Source organism: Lissotriton vulgaris, chromosome 1_1 (genome assembly GCF_964263255.1).
Source record: "Lissotriton vulgaris chromosome 1_1, aLisVul1.2, whole genome shotgun sequence".
In the NCBI taxonomy this organism is placed as follows: Eukaryota; Metazoa; Chordata; class Amphibia; order Caudata; family Salamandridae; genus Lissotriton; species Lissotriton vulgaris.
The window spans coordinates 789460246-789477521 of record NC_141685.1 but is presented as its reverse complement, the minus strand read 5'-3'; the positions used below and the strand labels follow the sequence as shown (position 1 = coordinate 789477521).

The 17276-nt window shown below is 45.4% G+C and overlaps 1 protein-coding gene across 1 annotated transcript in view; it reads right to left on the bottom strand.

Annotated features, from left to right (window-relative positions):
- PRDX6 (peroxiredoxin 6) overlaps window positions 1-17276 on the bottom strand; it is a 143707-nt gene that overhangs the window by 47115 nt on the left and 79316 nt on the right. The window lies entirely within an intron of this gene.

Genomic DNA, 17276 nt, shown 5'->3' with positions numbered 1-17276 from the left:
GGGTTGCAACGCTTAAGGTCAACGGACCTCCCCTGATGTATAGTGAGCATTTTATGGATCTCGAAATAAAGTTCCTGCTTCACCAAACTGTTTGACAAGGGTCAAATCATATCCTTCCCACGTCTTTGTCCCCTGAACTAAAATGTATACAAGTTGGGCAAGCCACCGAAGGCTCAAGCCAAATTCCTACATTTGAGATTCTCTTGAATCTTTAAACCAAAATGAACCAAGCCTTGATGTAGCTCGGTCATCTGAACTCCAACCTCATCCACCAAGAATTCAAGATAAAGCATTAACTGTAATGTAAAACTAAAGAGGGAGGGAGATCACGTTCGGATCTTAACCGACTTACAAAAGTGTCATTCCCTCTACACCTCCCAATTTTATCGATACCCAAAACTCCGCCATGCACTCACGGCACATATCCCTCCGGGTACATCAATACCCGAATTCAGCCCATTAGAGGCACAGGTACTTATGGGAGACCTGGGGCAAGGAGGGGTCTCAAGGATATACAGATCTCTGATTAACACCACACCTACCAACCTGGACATAGTTGGAGCCCGCTGGGAGGGATGGGTGGGCCCCTTTGAAGAAGCAGATTGGCGGGACGGCCGGCAAATCCCTTACGACCTCCTCCAAGCTTTGCCTCATCCAACTATACTACCTCCACACAGCCTACCTCAACCCAGTACGCCTGCATAGGGCATGATTGCGCCCTTCCCCTGATTGTGCTTGCTGTGGCCAGGCCCCAGCAGATTTTTTTTCATATGGTGTGGGCCTGCCTGGCCCTTGCTTCGTTTTGGACTAGTATAGAAGAGGAGCTCGCCCAGACCCTAGGCTGGCAGGTTCCCCACAACCCCATGCGCCTGCTCCTCAGAGTCTTCGATGGCTTACACTGATCTAGAGCAGATCAGCTTTTTGGGCACAGCTCTTGCAGTACAAAAGGGGGTGGTAATAGACGGAGCATCTGAATCAAACACACCCAGTCAAAGGATCTGGGTTTAATCGATCACCGTTCTTTAGCCCACTCTACCACCCCAGTTCAGACATGGCTATATGCAAATCAGTCTGACCCTGTGCCTCATGGGAACAGTCAAGCCCGAACTGCCAAGCCATGTCTTCCCTGGACCAGAAACAAGCTTCCAAGGACCGGTTTCTGGCATTCTAGCCGTCTTCAGCCGGCGTGCTTGAATCCAGACTGATTTGCATATAGCCATGTCTGAACTGGGGTGGCAGAGTGGGCTAAGGCAGAGTGGGCTAAAGAACAGTGATGGATTAAACCCAGATCTTTTGACTGGGTGTGAGTGTGATTCAGCTGCTCCGTCAATCACCACCACCCCCTTTTGTGCCACAGCTCTTGCAATCGCCAAACGTGACATAGCGGCGGCATGGGCAAGCATCAGACCCGCTACCCTGCGGAAGTGGCGACGAGGGGTGGACTGGTGCGCCACCCAAGAAAAACCCCTGTTCGAGGCCCGGGGGTGCCAGAGAAAGTTCCAGAGGCTATGGGGCAAGTGGTTGAATTTGCTACCTTCTTAATGTTCTTGCTGCCCTCGTAATGTACAAGTACATGTTGCCTTCTATATGGACATAGGATGCTGTGCCATCATTTAGAGCTGGCTTATGTGGTTTGTTGCACACTGATATTCTGTATTCATGCTGACAAGCGCTGGATTTTGTTCTGTTACATATATAAAACGCTAATAAAATTTGATTAAAAAAAAATACTAAAGAGGGAACAATACCTGTTGGACCTGACATCATTGGCTTGAGTCTCTCCTCCATTTTTCTGTTTGCCTCTACTGTTTTACGATGTTTTGCTGGTATATGCTTTGGGCGCCGTGTCACTGCTGATCAGTGCCATAGCGCAAGTGCTCCCTATGTTAAAATGATGTGTCTATTGTATCCATGTTTGGCTTATTTGGTTTACTGTCAGTCCCTAGTCGAGTGCACCAGGAGTGCCGGGGCTTGTAAATGCAAATACCGCTCGTGGGCTTGCAGCACGTGTTGTGCCACCCACAGGAGCGGCCTTGTAAAAGAATGTCTACGGGTCGGTCATTGCGAGACCCACGTACAGTCTTGTACTGTCACGCAGGCTGCGCAAGTATACCTACTTGCCAGCCCCCCAACCTTCCCTTAACTTCATGTTAGTCACCCCTATGGTAGGCCCGTGGGCAGGGTGCATTGTAAGGATAAGGAAGGACACGCCTGACCAAGTTGGCATGTCCTGATAGTGAAGTACCGCCATCTTCGTGCGTCACTATTGCAAGGTAGCCTGCTCTCCATTGCTTAGAATGGGCCGCCGGGATTATTAATGCTATGATCCTAGCTGGCTCGGAGAGTACGGTGCAATGTAGAGTTTGGTATCCCTGAATTCGGGGTTTAATTACGCATCCGTTGGTGTGGATGGTTTTTGGACTCTGGGTTCGAAAATAGTACTTTTAGAAAGTGTCTATTTTCTTGTCTAACCATATCTGGTCTCTGCTGGTCTTGTGTGTGTGTGACAGGAGCTGGGTGGCTCCAAGAGGTCTGGATGAGTCAGTGTGGGATGAGTGGGACATTTACGTTGAGAGTAGGGGGGAGAGTAGCTGTTGATAGCCTGCCTTGCCTGATACAATGCTGGCTCCACCTCCTGCCAAGCGACTGATGGCTCTGTACCTGCCATGGACGATCCTAGCCCCACCTCCTGCCAGGAGGGCGATAGCTCTGCTCCTGCCAGTATCAATGCTGGCTCCACCTCCTGCGGGGCGTCTGAGGACCCGGCCCAGCTCAATGAATAGGCCAGGTGCCACTGCCTAGCTCCACCCACCACAGACCCAGGATGTTGGGAAATCCCCGGCATAGACAAAGGGATCAAAGACGAAAAGGGGTATAAGAGGAGGACCCCTGAACTAGGAAATCAGATCACTTCTGACAAGGAACCCTGTAACCAAGGACAAGAAGCCTGCTGATCTAAAGGACTGCCTATCCCTTCTGTCAGTGTGCTGTTGTTGGGGGAATCCTGCAGTGCTTCTTTATTTTTGCCAAGGAACCAGGAGAGAGGAACTGTGTGTGTACTCTCACGCTTGCTAAGAAAATCTCCAAGGACTGGAAGAGTGCCAGTCTCCTGCTGAAGTCACAGGGCTAAAGGACTTCACCTGCTAAAAAGTGCTATCCGCTGGAAGTGTGAATCCAGCACCTCTGAAAGAACCAGCAACCACGACGATCGGACGCTGGGCCCAACCGACGCCAGCAGCAACGCCAGTGAGTAGGAGTACGGCTCTAACTCCAGAGGACCTCGTGTCTGCCCCGCTGCTGATCGCATCAACCGTGTGCCCTTCGACGCCGTGAGCGCTGCTCACTCTGTGCAACTGCATCATCGACAATGCCTGCTGAGGCCTGATCGACACCGAGACGCGACGCCGGATTGCTCGACGCCGCTGATCATCGTGTGCTTCATTTTCCTAAGGTACTGTGTTGTTGGGGGTCCGTGTGACTCCAGGCCCGGCGCAGCGCTCCTCGCGGTCGACGCCGAACCTGTGGATTAACTTTGCCTCGATGTTGTGTAGCTCCCGTGTGAGTTACCCTGTTGCTAAGAACTGTGTTTCCAAGAAGAAGATTTGCTTGATACTAAAAGACTTTTGGGCTAAAGAAGAAACTACCTTTGAACTATCCTTTTTCCTTCCCGAACGTATTTATTCCGATTGTGTACAGTTTTGCCGTTATTTGGTCTTGTGCTAAGTCTTACATAAAAATACTTATTTTTATAATACTACTGTGTCGTGCCCATTTGTAGTGTATTCACTTTACTGTACGTGGTCATAATTGCTTAACACACAGCCTCTGAGATAAGCCTGTTCTGCTCTGCCAAGCTACCAAGGGGGTGAGCAGGGGTTATCGCAGGGTGTGATCCCCTTGCCCTGACTGGAAAAGGAGTGTCCCTATTTGTCAGAAGTGTATACCTCTGCCAACTAGAGACAGCCGGTTCTAACAATACCCATCTAGAGGCTGTAAAACCAGAAAACCTTGGATCAATCATGGCTGCTCCACTATCAATCATGGCTTCTCAGCTTGACCAATGTGTGTGATTCTAGGCAATTATTTGATTTCACTTTGCTTACATGGTCTTCACATATGTGAACACCTTCAAGTACTCAAGATAAAGGTATGTGCTGTACAAAAACCTCATGTTTGATTTAATAAAGCTTGATGCTGGTCCATGTAGAACAACCTAGGCCAAACAGAGTGCACATGAAAACTGACTGGCCTCTTGGTTCATGAATAGCAAGGTCATCAGGTTAGGCGTGTGGCAGCATGAAGGTTTTAAATTAATTTACAAAACTCACTTTTAAATAAGGCCCTCTCAATGCAGTAACATAATCGGATTTGACAAAGTGAAACCTTTCTGCATGGTAAATAATTACACTTTCGAAGAGACCATCTTTGTCCATGTTTTATTTGGACAGGTTGGATGCACAAGGTCTTTAAACATGAAGGAGTTCCTACAGGTAAGTGGTGCAGGACAACATTTGTGCTTCTTTATGCATTAAGTGAAGTTGAAGTGTTAACCCATTTGTTAAAATCTTTCCCGGTGTGTGCGATCAGATAGCAGCCCAGTCCTGCTGTTCAGCAGGGGCTCGCAGGTAAAGATCAGGAGTCAGCCAGCAGCACCTGGGCTGTATGAGGAGTATCCCTGATCTACGGATTGGATGACAGGATCAAGACTTCTGGGATGTTATGCTTGATCCACACCCTCATTGCTGTGCACAGGCTTCCATCTTTCAGTCTGGCTACTGTCTTCCTCTGTATAGAACGGCAAAAAAATGGGGGCCGAGCTCACGGCCAAGAGACTAACTGCCATCTAGGAAACCACTGTACAGTAGAGAGACTACCCTCCCTGCACTACACCACTGCAGTGTTTTAAAGAGGGACACCATTTAGGAATTTCGAAGCTAGGTGATTTCTGATAAGAAGTTATATGAAGTCATCTGAGGAGCTCAAAAAAAGAATGCAAGGTGCAATCCAGTGCAGTCCACGCCTTAAAGTAAAGACACTTGACTCTTACAAAGACCAACTGGTGGAACGCCCAGTATTCAATTCATTGAAAGCTAAACTAATGCTGGAATGCTCCAGGGGGTTGAGGGAGACTAAAACAAAACGACCACCCACTTTCTAGATGTTAATACCCAGGATTCCATGTCATGCCACTGCACACCTGCTTGGAGGATAAAGTGGTCCTCATTGCGGAGAGGAGGGTGGCCAAAATGGGCCCACAGACTAAATCAGCCAGTTCTCAACTTACACAAGTTAACCATTTCCATAAATCTGGTTACACCACGCCCCTGTCCCAACCAAACAAGATTTAAGAAGATGGGCAAGGGAATTTCTTACCCACACCCAACCTGCCCATGTAACAACATAACTAGCCACTTCACTAGAGTGCCCAAAGATCAAACAATGGAGACTGAAACAAAATGAGTTAGAATGGTGTGCTGCACCATTAGTCTTACACCGGGAGAGAGACTCTCGATGTGATCATACATAAGTAGTCTGCCTTCAAATTAGCCACAGTGAAGATGGCCATGGTTTAAACGATTATGCACTAGATTAGAGAATTATACTTTTTCCCCCTTGAAACACTTTACGGCAATACCCTTCACAATAGGATAGACTATGTAAACATGTCCACAGTTTCTTCAGTACCAAAATCTAAGCTTCAAAAACAATGATCTTCAAAAACAATGATCACCAAATCCCCCCAGAAATGGAAGTATTCCAAAGGTTGTGATGTTGAAATAAAGCCTAGCACAATCAGGAAAACCCAACATTATCCAGAAACGAACACTTGGCCTTCAAGGCATAGGGAGGGTAGTTGGCAACACACCCCACTCACAAAGTGATGATACAGCAAGCAATTTATAGTCTTTAGAGGATATAAGAGGATGACCCTTCCCTCTGGTTCAGAACATCGACTAACCAGACCAGTCGGCTCACTGGTATCAGAAAAAAACAAAGAAAGGAGTCTTGGGGAAAACATGGCAGCAGAGTGAACGCGTTGGCCGGGGCTCTGAGAAGCGCTCAGCCTCTTTCTATTTACAAACACGCGGATTGATGCTGGAATGTCTGCCGAAAATAGCAAAACAACCAGGTCTGACGCGCTCACTTTCGTAAACTAATACACCTACCCTGGATGTCGCCCCTTCAATGTGCGGTGTAGGTGAGAAGGACAACGCGCTGCAGCCCACAGCTCCCGTCTGCATCTGCGTGCCCGTGCTGCATCACAGCCGCCCTGGAGCTCAGGAAGACCCGCAGGGCAGCTGCACGAGGTTACCTCCAGGCGAACTGAGGCAGTGGCAGTACAAGTGCTACATCCCAGAGTGATTCAAACTCGGCATTTTGGAAAAACCAGCTGGGGAGCCAGTCTGTTGGAAGAACCTCAAGTACCTCAAACCAAGAGAGGAATAAAGTGGAGGCTAGCCTGGAGAGGGAATTGAGTGGGCAAGCAATCGGTAAATCCCAGGGGGGAGAGGTGCCATCTGAGGAAGGAAAAACAAAAATAAAAGCAGCAAAGAGCAGCCCCCATTAGGAGCTTAGCCACTGGGGTAGAATCACCCTCTGGGAGAATCAGCACAAAAAGAAAACCACAATATCCGCCCGCCCCCCCCCCCCAACATGTCTAAGGAGAAGCAGCAGGGTGGGTTCTCCGGGGTAAGATGGGTAAGGGGGAGGGACGGGGGTGGGAAGGGGTGTAGGTTGGGGAGTATTTAGGCAAAAATCCCCCCCAAAAAAAATCCTCAAGATCTTCAGTTTTAGGGAGTAAAAAAAGGATATGGCTATTCAGATCTTAACCTGGAACGTCAATGGTTTAAGAGTACTCCGGCACATATCCTAGTTCTGCCGGAGACTCACCTGTTAAAGGAATGTGATCTTTTTGAAAGACGAAAGCTGGGTAGGACAACCCAGAGTTGTAACATAAGAGGGGTAGCGGGATTAGTGAAAAAACAAGCAAAAATATGGGTAACAGAAACCAGAGTTGACAAAAGGGGTAGATGGATTATAGTGAAAATCAAGGTTAATGATAGACCATTGACACTGGTTGGTTACTACGGTCCAAATTATGATGATTGTGAGCCCCTAATAAAATTTTGCTAACTTTGACTGCCCTGATCCGATAATTATGGGAGGAGATTTTAATGTAGTACTAAATCCCAATTTGGACAAATCTAGTAAATCAAGAACTCCAATCCCAAATCACTTAAGCTCTTAAAAAGCTATGATGGCCCAACATACACTTTGCGACCTATGGAGAGAGTGCAGGAACCACACAGGGTAGGTCTTCACAATAAGAAATATGGGAGTAGGTCCAGAATTTACTACTTTTTGGTAGATTGGTGTTTTAGAGAACGTATTTTGAAGATCGAATATAGAACAGCTTACTTATGACCATTCAGCAGTTTTGCTAACATTGAAGGATAGTAATAAGGGAGCAGAGAGAAGGTTGACATTAGATCGCACAATATTATCGGACAATGAAATTAAGGAAAACTTTAAAGCAGAGATTATACAATTCATTGGGGGGGGCGCTAGAGGGCACACAGCAGAATGGCTGCCGTTTAAGACGGCTCCACCGGCCAGGTTCATGTTCAGGCTTTAAAGAGCACTTACCAGGTGTCAAATCAGAAATACAGCGCTGCAACAGGTGTCGTAAGATGCAGACACTGGACTGTCTGAATATCGAGTTAGCTGCTAGCATAGACTGTTCCGAAAACGGGAGTTAAAGATGCGGCGACCGGAGGGAACTGTGGCAGCAAAGATGGCGGCGCCCTGAGACTATCAGACTCACGGACTACCTCGGAACACGGAGCTAAGAGATACGGTGGGCGCTTTAGATATACACATCCTGAAGAGATCGCAGCGGATAGCTAGCGCCTTCTATGCCCAGATAGTGCAAGTAAGCAGGAGGAGACTACGGCAGTTAGCACTTCTAAATACGCTGTGAAAGCGCAAAACAAAATGGCGGCACCCACATATGAAACAGCGCGTCGCAGATAGAAAGGAGCCACGACATTGCAGAGAGCGCGGAAAATAGCGCAATATGCCTGCATCGGGGGCACAAATACAATAAATAATACCGCCGAGGTAGTGCTTCCACCAGGAGGCGATTTCATAATCTATTGGCAGTTGAATCCCTGCAGCACTGAGTGATCCTCCCCAGTGAAAGTCCATTTAAAATGGCGGCAATGCAAATATCTGCGCTGGAGTGTTAAGGATTGTTTTAACTGTTTGATTAACGCCTATATATAGACTGGAGGTGACCAAGGTTAAACATAACTGGCGCATCTGCTGCTTCCAATATATCGCATCTGCTGCTTCCAATATATGTAATCAGTACACCCTCATTATTAAAGACTATTAATACTGCGGCATGGGTGTGAATAATAGGTCCATTGCTACGGTGGAACTGCTTCAGAAGTAAATATTTAGTGCATATTTGCCGGCTGCATCTGGGAGCCGTCAACCTTTTGGGCTGCCGGTGTGGAGGATTAAAGAGGAGAGATAACGCCACAACAGTAATAAACCTACACGGGGTAGCATCGTGTGATAGGCCCGTGAATAGCGAGAGAAGCAACAACAGACTGGGCGGCGCTAGGGACGAGTCACAGAGGATAGTATTACGAAATCAATATTGATATCTCAGATCCAAGTCCGAAGCAAGAGATTTACAGCAAAATGGGCAAGCCTGATGAGCAGCAAACCAAGTTAACGTTTGAAACTAAACTGGGGACCAGGGGAGCTACGACAGTCAGACAAGATGAAACAGACGCGGAAACATCCAACCCAATGGAACAGGTGCTTAGAGCTATACAACAAAGTCTACAAGATGTTAATGGCAAGCTAGATACCATCACGCAACGAGTTGACAGTATGGCGGCAAAATTGGATAAACACGGCGAACGACGTGTGGAAGCTGAAACGCGCCTGTCGGCCATGGAGGATGAATCACACGCCACAAGGCAGAAATGTTCAGATATGGACAGACTATTGGATGTAATAAAAAATAAAACAGGATTTAGAAGCGAGATCTAGGCGAAATAACATAAGTCACTAGAATCCCGGAATCCACAAACACTGGAAAGATTGAACACTACGTGGAGGACATGATTCGAAATATTATTTGGCACTGAACATAGTCGGTTTTCTTGGTTGAACGTGCCCATAGATCACTAGCTCCGAGGCCCAAACCCAGTGCCAGCCCAAGACCTATTATCGCCCGCTTACTCACTCATTGAGATAGAGATGTCATATTGAGATTGGCCCGGCGAAAAGTAGCAGATTGATTACCAAGGGAACAAACTGGAGTTATCCAGATTTCACCATGGCCGTCCAACTGGCTCGAAAGGAATTTGCCCCTGTGAAAGAGAAACTGCGTGAACTTGGAATAGAATACGCAATTCTATACCCAGCCCGGCTGAAAATAACAGTGGTCAAGCCACAATACTCGACCCCGAAAGCAGCACACAACTATCTTAAGAAACTAGGTCAGAAAAGGCGTGAACAATGACGCGCTGATAAACGTCAGGATTCAGACAGTGCTAAAGCAGGTTGGGGGCTTGTAACCTACTTTGATAATGTGGTAAGTCTCGACTGAAGTAATGTGGTAAAAGTCACTCTAATGTGAGCTTGACAGTTTTTGGATATGCACGATTTGCTGTCGTATAAACTGAAAACGGGCATCTTATATAGTTTGAAGCACGGCGATATGCTGGTGAGATGTCACAAAGTCAAATGTAAGGAAGAAAGCGGTTTTGCGATAAGGACTTAGACTCCCAAGAGGAAAAAAAATTAAAATTCGGAAACAAAAAATATATTAATTTTTTTTTTTTTTTTTTTAAAGACTAATCATTGACTTGGAATGAGTGGCGATTGTACGTACTAGACGCTGGATTTAGGAGTCTTGTGATATCTCTGCAGACTGGGGGGTCGTAATGACAAGACCATTATTGGTTATACTAGAAGATGCTCCGCAGCTAGATTGTACTTTGCGGATCTTGGCACGGTCAACTGGTGTGCGAGTGGAGCTTGGGAGGACATAGATGTATTATTGACTGTTGCACAGTTATAACCATTGTAACATACTATGAGGGAGCCCACTGCAGTACAACGTTGAGCGGATTTGCTAAGTGTTATGTTCTGAATGATTTACAGCATAGTGCCATTTTTGCTGGAATGCACGTTTCTAAACGTGAAATGTTTGATTACCTGCAAGGTTCTTGTATACCTGGCCACATCTACTATGTTGGATGCAGATGTGCCCCCTCTGGACCCGCTACATGGGTGTTCCCCCCAAAAAGTTTAATTGTAGTTGTAGATGGTACAGGGAGATGTCTTTGGCATGATTGGGATGCTAAAGTGGGTGGGGGGTGAGTGGAGAAGTTTATGGAAGTATTGCGGACTACTGCACTGGAGACACATTGCCATACTCCGGAGTATAATGTTGATATTTAATGCTGTATGTGCTATTGGCTACTGACTATCTACAATGGACATTAGGCGATAAAATGCTATCAAGGTTCCCAAGATGGTAAAGAATGAGAAATTACTGCCTGCACGTTTAAACTTACTAACTTGGAACGTCAGGCCTTAAAAACCCGAAAAAAAAATACGTCAAATATTCACATTTCTGTCTAGGTTGCAGATTGATATAGCATTCCTTCAAGAAACACATATTGCACCGAATAAGATTAATCAGGTGGGACACAAGAGGGCAGAGTTTACATATGGATCTAACTACTCATCATACTCATGAGTGGTCCTGATATTGATTAGGAAGGGCTTAAATGTCAAGGTAGAAAACACCCACATAGATAAAGAGGGGAGATATGTGGCGATAAAGGGGTCCCTGAGGGGTCAGAGGCTGAATTTGGTCAATATATATGGACCAAACATTTACGACCCTGAATGTTACCAGACAATATGGCAGAAATTAAACAAACTACCAGACGTTCCATTGATATGGGGAGGGGATTTCAATACTGTGCTTAATGAGGGGGTAGAAAGATCAAATGCATCAACAGAAACTCCTAAACGAGCGTTACATACATTACAAGAAATTATAGAGGACAGACAGCTGACTGATATATGGAGATCACAACATCACACCCTCCTGGAGGCCACACATGTGACAGCTGCACACAGTTGGTCACGTATAGACTACTGGTTGGGCACCTCCGACATAACACTATGGACAGACTGTCACACCTACCCAGAACAGTATCGGATCATAACCCGGTATTACTTACGATCATGCCTCCATTTAGCTGGTGATTCAATGCAAAAGCGTTACTTGATCCTGTGTATGTGGACACCATTAGTAAGGCCATTACGGAATATTTTGAGCTAAATGAGCCCACGACAGAAGATCCAGGGTTGCTGTGGGAGGCCTTCAAAGCTACCATACGAGGGATATGCATAAGCACAAGTGCAGGCATACTAAAAGACAAACGCCAACAGCTCTCCATGCAAGAGGATAAACTACGTGAATTAGAACGCCAGTATACTGCAATGTAGGATATTAAAATACTGGGGGACATCAGATCCACATTATCAGACTATCAAACATTTGCAGAAGACAAACTTAGATAGGTTGATATGTTGCTAAAAGGCAAGTAGCGAGATCATACGGGGAAGGTGGCAGGCCTGGGGCGGCGTTAGCGGTTAAAATATGTTCAGGACGCCCACCGCCGGTAATACAGGGAATCAGAGACTCGGAGGGATTATTAAAACGTGATATTGAGTATTCTGAGAGAATTCATGTCCGCATATGGGGAATTATATACGGCGAGACCTACTGCCTCACCTTTTGAAATTATGCAATATCTGGAGGATGTATCAATAGCATGGTTGTCTGATGCCCAAAGGGAGTACCTCTCCTTGCCGATTACAGTCGAGGTGGTAACGGAGGTATTTAAGTCACTTCCCAATGGCAAATCCCCAGGCCCGGATGAATTTTATAAAGCTTTTGCCAATCAGATTGCCCCTCATTTAGTAGCAATGTATGGAGATGCCCATGAGAAATCAGTACTACCGCAAACATCGAGGGAGGCCCTGTCAGCACTTTTGAAACCCAAAGATCCGAAACTCTGAGATTCTTATAGGCCACTATCCCTAATAAATGTGAACACGAAGATCCTCTAAATTATTGGCCACAAGGCTGAAACCCTTGATGTCAAATTTGATTTTGCCCGACCAGTCTGGATTTATCCTGGAGAGATCAACAACTCAACCCTAGAACCCTATTTGCATGATCCCATTACCTAATCCCCACGACCAAGGCAGCCGCAATCTTGCTGGATGCGGCCAAGGCCTTCGATTCTATAGCATGGGCCTACCTACACATGATTCTACAGCGCATGGTATTTCCCTCAATATTTTTGCAATGGGTGAAAGTGCTATACACAGCACCAATAGCACGAATAAAAATCTATAAATATATCTCAAAAGCTATTATAGGGTGCCCTTTGGTTTTTCATTATTATAAGACGCGGCACGAGACAAGGTTGTCCGCTATCACCCCCTTTATTTGCTACTGCGCTGGAGCCACTAGCATGTAAAATAAGACCGGGTCACCGAGACTCAGCACACCAATTTCCACTAAGGCCATTGAATATATCATTATATGCAGATGATATGGTGCTATACGTTAGAAATCCAGCACAACAATTAAATCCACTATTGAGGGAGTAAATCACGTTCGGTCAACACTCCGGGATTAAGATAAACTGGGCTAAATCACCAATTCTACCACGGACTGATAACACCAGACCGCACCTGATGGACTACCCATTAGAATGGCAGGAAGACCCGGTGAAGTACCTGGGTGTATGGTTTCATAGAGACCCGGAAGTGGCCATCCGTACTAATTATGGGAGTGTGATAAGTACACTAGAGGAGAAAATAGATGGATCCAGTTACCGCTCGCTAGCTGACTGTATGGCCATTGTAAAGATGGTGATTTTACCAAAACTCCTTTACCTCTTTAATAATATCCCCATTAAACCACATATGATAATATTCTGCAGTATCTCCACTATGACACTACGGCTGATATGGGCAGGTAAGCAGGCCCGAATTGACCTGCATACACTGACATTACCCTACTCATGTGGCGGGTTTAAAGTACCCGACTTTTTATTATATTATTTATGCGCCCAAGTGCAGTATGCCCATTTCTGGTACCACAAAATACCTTATCTCACATGTAGCCATTGAATAAGGGGACGCGTTACTGATACCGCTAAATGCAATTATAACACATCGCAGACCACCACTACATAACAGATATAAATACTATTGATACAACAAATGATGCTTGGAATAGGATGGCTAGAAAGGCAAATAAACTACCACTATATGCACCGGCAATGTTGCTACACTCACCCGCAGTTATCAGTGACCCAAGAAGAGATTGGAATGAGGTTGCTCAGACAAGTGGGTATAGATACTATGGGAGATTTGTACAGTGAGGGGATATTTAAATCACTAGAAAACCTATCATTTGTTAGTATTCAGACGCTCCGGTTTAAATTCACTTATCAGAGGCTTCAAGGAGCAGTAAAGAAATTATATCCATCTTATCCAGAAGAACCGCAACAGTTGACATTGCAAATGTTACTCCTAGTCACTTGGTGTCCAGATTATACAGTCACTTACAGGCGGATATAGCGGCTACAGCGCACAAAGCACTGGACAAATTGAATGCATGCTTGGACATTCCTTTGACAGAACAAATATGGGCCATAGCTGGAACACTAACAAGTCTATTGACTCCAAATGGCAACTTACGTTTGATGCAAATATTTCAGATTTAATATGCGTATCATACCCCTGCACGACTCTATAGGTTTGGACTCAGAGCAGACTCCATATGTCAACGCTGTAATGGTGAAAACAGATTTTATTCACCGTGCTTGGTCATGTGCTGGAATATCAGAGTTTTGGCTACAGGTCACAAATATGGAGCACTATGGTGGGCACACATATCGAATGCAATATACGTACATGTTTATTATGTGACTTCCAAGTATTGGCTTCAAATAATTCGAAATTTCAACAGGATTCATAGCAGGTGGCCCCAAATGGTCAGAATGTTCTGATCAAATCAATGTCAATGTGTTTCTGCGAGATATGGCAAACTTCGGGCCCCACATCAGACTGTGCTGGGGGCATTATTTTGCATTACGCCACTGCTTCATTAGTAAGGTCCCTTAACTCATGCACCCATCTCCCAGAATCCCTTGTGTAAACTCATTCACTGTTAAGTTTAAACTATTGGCGTGGTACATCACACTGAATGACTAAATATGCTGAATTTTGTGTAGCCTGGATGGGTGTCAAATTATAGTAACTACAAAATTACAAAATTGTGCACACCAGCGTTTGTGGAGATTTCAGGGCTGCAGTGGCGTGTGGGCAGACGGTTGCTGAGGTGCGGGAACAAACAGAGGGCTGCCATATGGAGCCGGAGGCTGTGCCTGAATTTAGTACTGGGAGGGGTGGCGGGGTTCGTCCCAGCGCTGTGGAAAGGCCACCAGCTGGACCCACATGTTAGTCCACAATGGCAGTGAGTTTTCAGACCTTGCGTCCCTAGGCACAGGATTGCTTCCCAGGGCAGTGGTCTGCACAAGAGAAAGACGATGTAAGCCCAGCCAGGTTTCTGCCCTACAAGCACATGTAGTGCTGGCGGCAGGGGGCCGTGGCACGACGCCTGTGACCAGCCATAGCCAGCTGCTCTGTGCGACACCAGGGTTATTTTTTTAAGAGAGGTCTCCTGACTCAAGTCCAAGCATGCCACACTTGAGGATGACAGGGATTACGTTTAAAAAACTGAAGAATGTGCTAATTTCACAATAGGACTATTTGAGTGGGTTTTACGACCAGGTTAAATGTAACCTTTCCAGCAGACACAGGTTTCAAGGCCCAGGCCTGTAAGTGATTACACGCATGCAGCCTGGGAGACAACAATTAACTATGGGCCAACGCAGGGCAGAGCTGAACTTCAAGGGGAGGCAGCCCAATCTCCTAATCAGGGCTTGAGTCGGGGTACCACGCGCGTGGACGGCGTCCCCCCCCTTCTTATTTTACCGGGAGCTCGATAACTGGAGCCAAAAGGAGCCACACATTTACTCTTTGCCCTCTCTGGGGCGAGATCTCACCCCAGAGAGGCCAAAGAGTGAATGTGTGGCTCTATTTGCTACGGGTGAGCGAGGGGGAGGCAATGAGTCTGATGGTGCAAGCCACCTTTGGTGACGTCACTTCCTGTCGTGACGACAATGTCCCCACACTTTTTTTACGACTTGTGCCCTGCGCCTAATATAGCCGCTCTGTTCCTTTGGGAACTTTTAGTATTCTTTCAAAGTATGCTCAAAATGAGGTGAAGGGTAAAATTATGAATTCCTTACCTAGGAAAAAGTGGCTTAATTCATCCAATTAGTTGCCATGACAGCTAAACACAAAGGGTCGGGAATCAAATCAACGCAGAGTTGGAGACCAGGGGTGAAGGAGAATGTAAATGTATGTAATGTATGTATGTAGAATGCAGAATCTCCTGGAAAAAACTGCAGGGGAGAAGGGAGGTTTAACCCTGCCTGACAGCTATTATGCTTGGGCTTTCCAATGAAAGAATTCTAGAATGCTTACAAAAACACCGGACTCATCCATGATAGGTCGAATGTATACAGCTATGTTGAGAGTGCCAGAAAAACTCAGACGGTTCTCTTTTTTAAATTTGGGGATACAAAGTTTATAAAAACAGTTAAATTGAAGGTCCTACAGTCAATGGCAAGAGTTTGGTATCAAATCAGAAGTCTTCTGAAAGTAGATCATTCGTACTATGCCCCAATCTGGGAGTCACCAGGTACCCCAGGATGTCTCAAGGATAAAATGGCAACACCAATTAAAGTCGCTGATATTAAAATCTGGGGTGACTTGACACAAGACGGCAAATTATTATCTTGGTACAACTTAAATGAGATAATGGCTGGAACTCTATCCAAATTCAAATATCTGCAACTGAAAACCTGGGAGCAAAGCAAAAAAAAAAATAGGAATGGGAAATTTCCTAGATCAACTGGTAACTAAGCCAACAGGAAACAAGGAACAACAAGTTAGTAGTCTGTAGATTGCTTGCAAGAAGTCATTGCTATACAGCATCGATAAGATGACTTGGGAGGAGTCCTCATTGTATTGAAATAACCAGATCCCATGCATGGTTTGTTCCAGATGTATTTCAAAATACAACATACACTGGCCCTCACTACGAGTTGGTGTCTAATTATGAACGGCGCTGTTGTGCCAGAATTGACTTTATAAATTCTGCAACCTTTGTGCACTCTAGATATTTCCCAATGTAAATTTGCCTAATATCAGCACCAGAAAAAGAGGCCGTGAGAACAGACATTGGGTGTGAACACAAAGATAGAAGTGGCTATCCTGCTTTCCGATCTCATTCAACCAGAATGGCACAGTAATTCCAAACCAGGAATTAAATGCACGGTGTGGTATCTTGTTATTTCTGGTGAAAATTACTGAAGGGTAATTCCCCGCGACTAGATATTCACCTTGATGCCTATAAAACAGGCTAAATAATACTACAATTCCTCAAAAAGATAACTCTTCCAAAGTAATCTCCACGGTTTTGTCTCCTTACTGCTACTAACCTATATATGCATGCGTGAATGAATGAACACGCACGCTTGTGTAAAAGCACCCTGAGGGGTGATTCAGGCGTCCCCATTGGAGTAATATTTATGCAGCACATCTGCTGTTTGCTTGAAGACTCACATGCAGTAGCGCGTGCCGCAGTTTACCCGGAAAGAACGTATCCAAACATTCCCTTTCTCAGCCCATACCCTAATTGAAAATGGCAGAACGTCGATAATGACGAGTGGGCATCCCCGCCACGTGAGGCCTCTGGGGCTTCTCTTTTGTAGGCACAATTTTACACTTCCACCAATCTGCACGCTGCTACTAGAGGTGAACGTGTGTTTACATTTTACTTTGCAAATTACTTAAGCGACTACTATTACCTGTCATAACGTTATATATATATATATATATATATATATATATATATATATATATATATATATATATATATATATATATTATTGCATTTATTGAGCGCACATAACAAGGTTTGTATGGTCCACTGAAACACTGGCAAATTAAAAACAAGACGTCACCGGTTCTTTCATTTACTTGCTTCCCTGTGAAATGGATCCAAAAAAGGAAGCCGG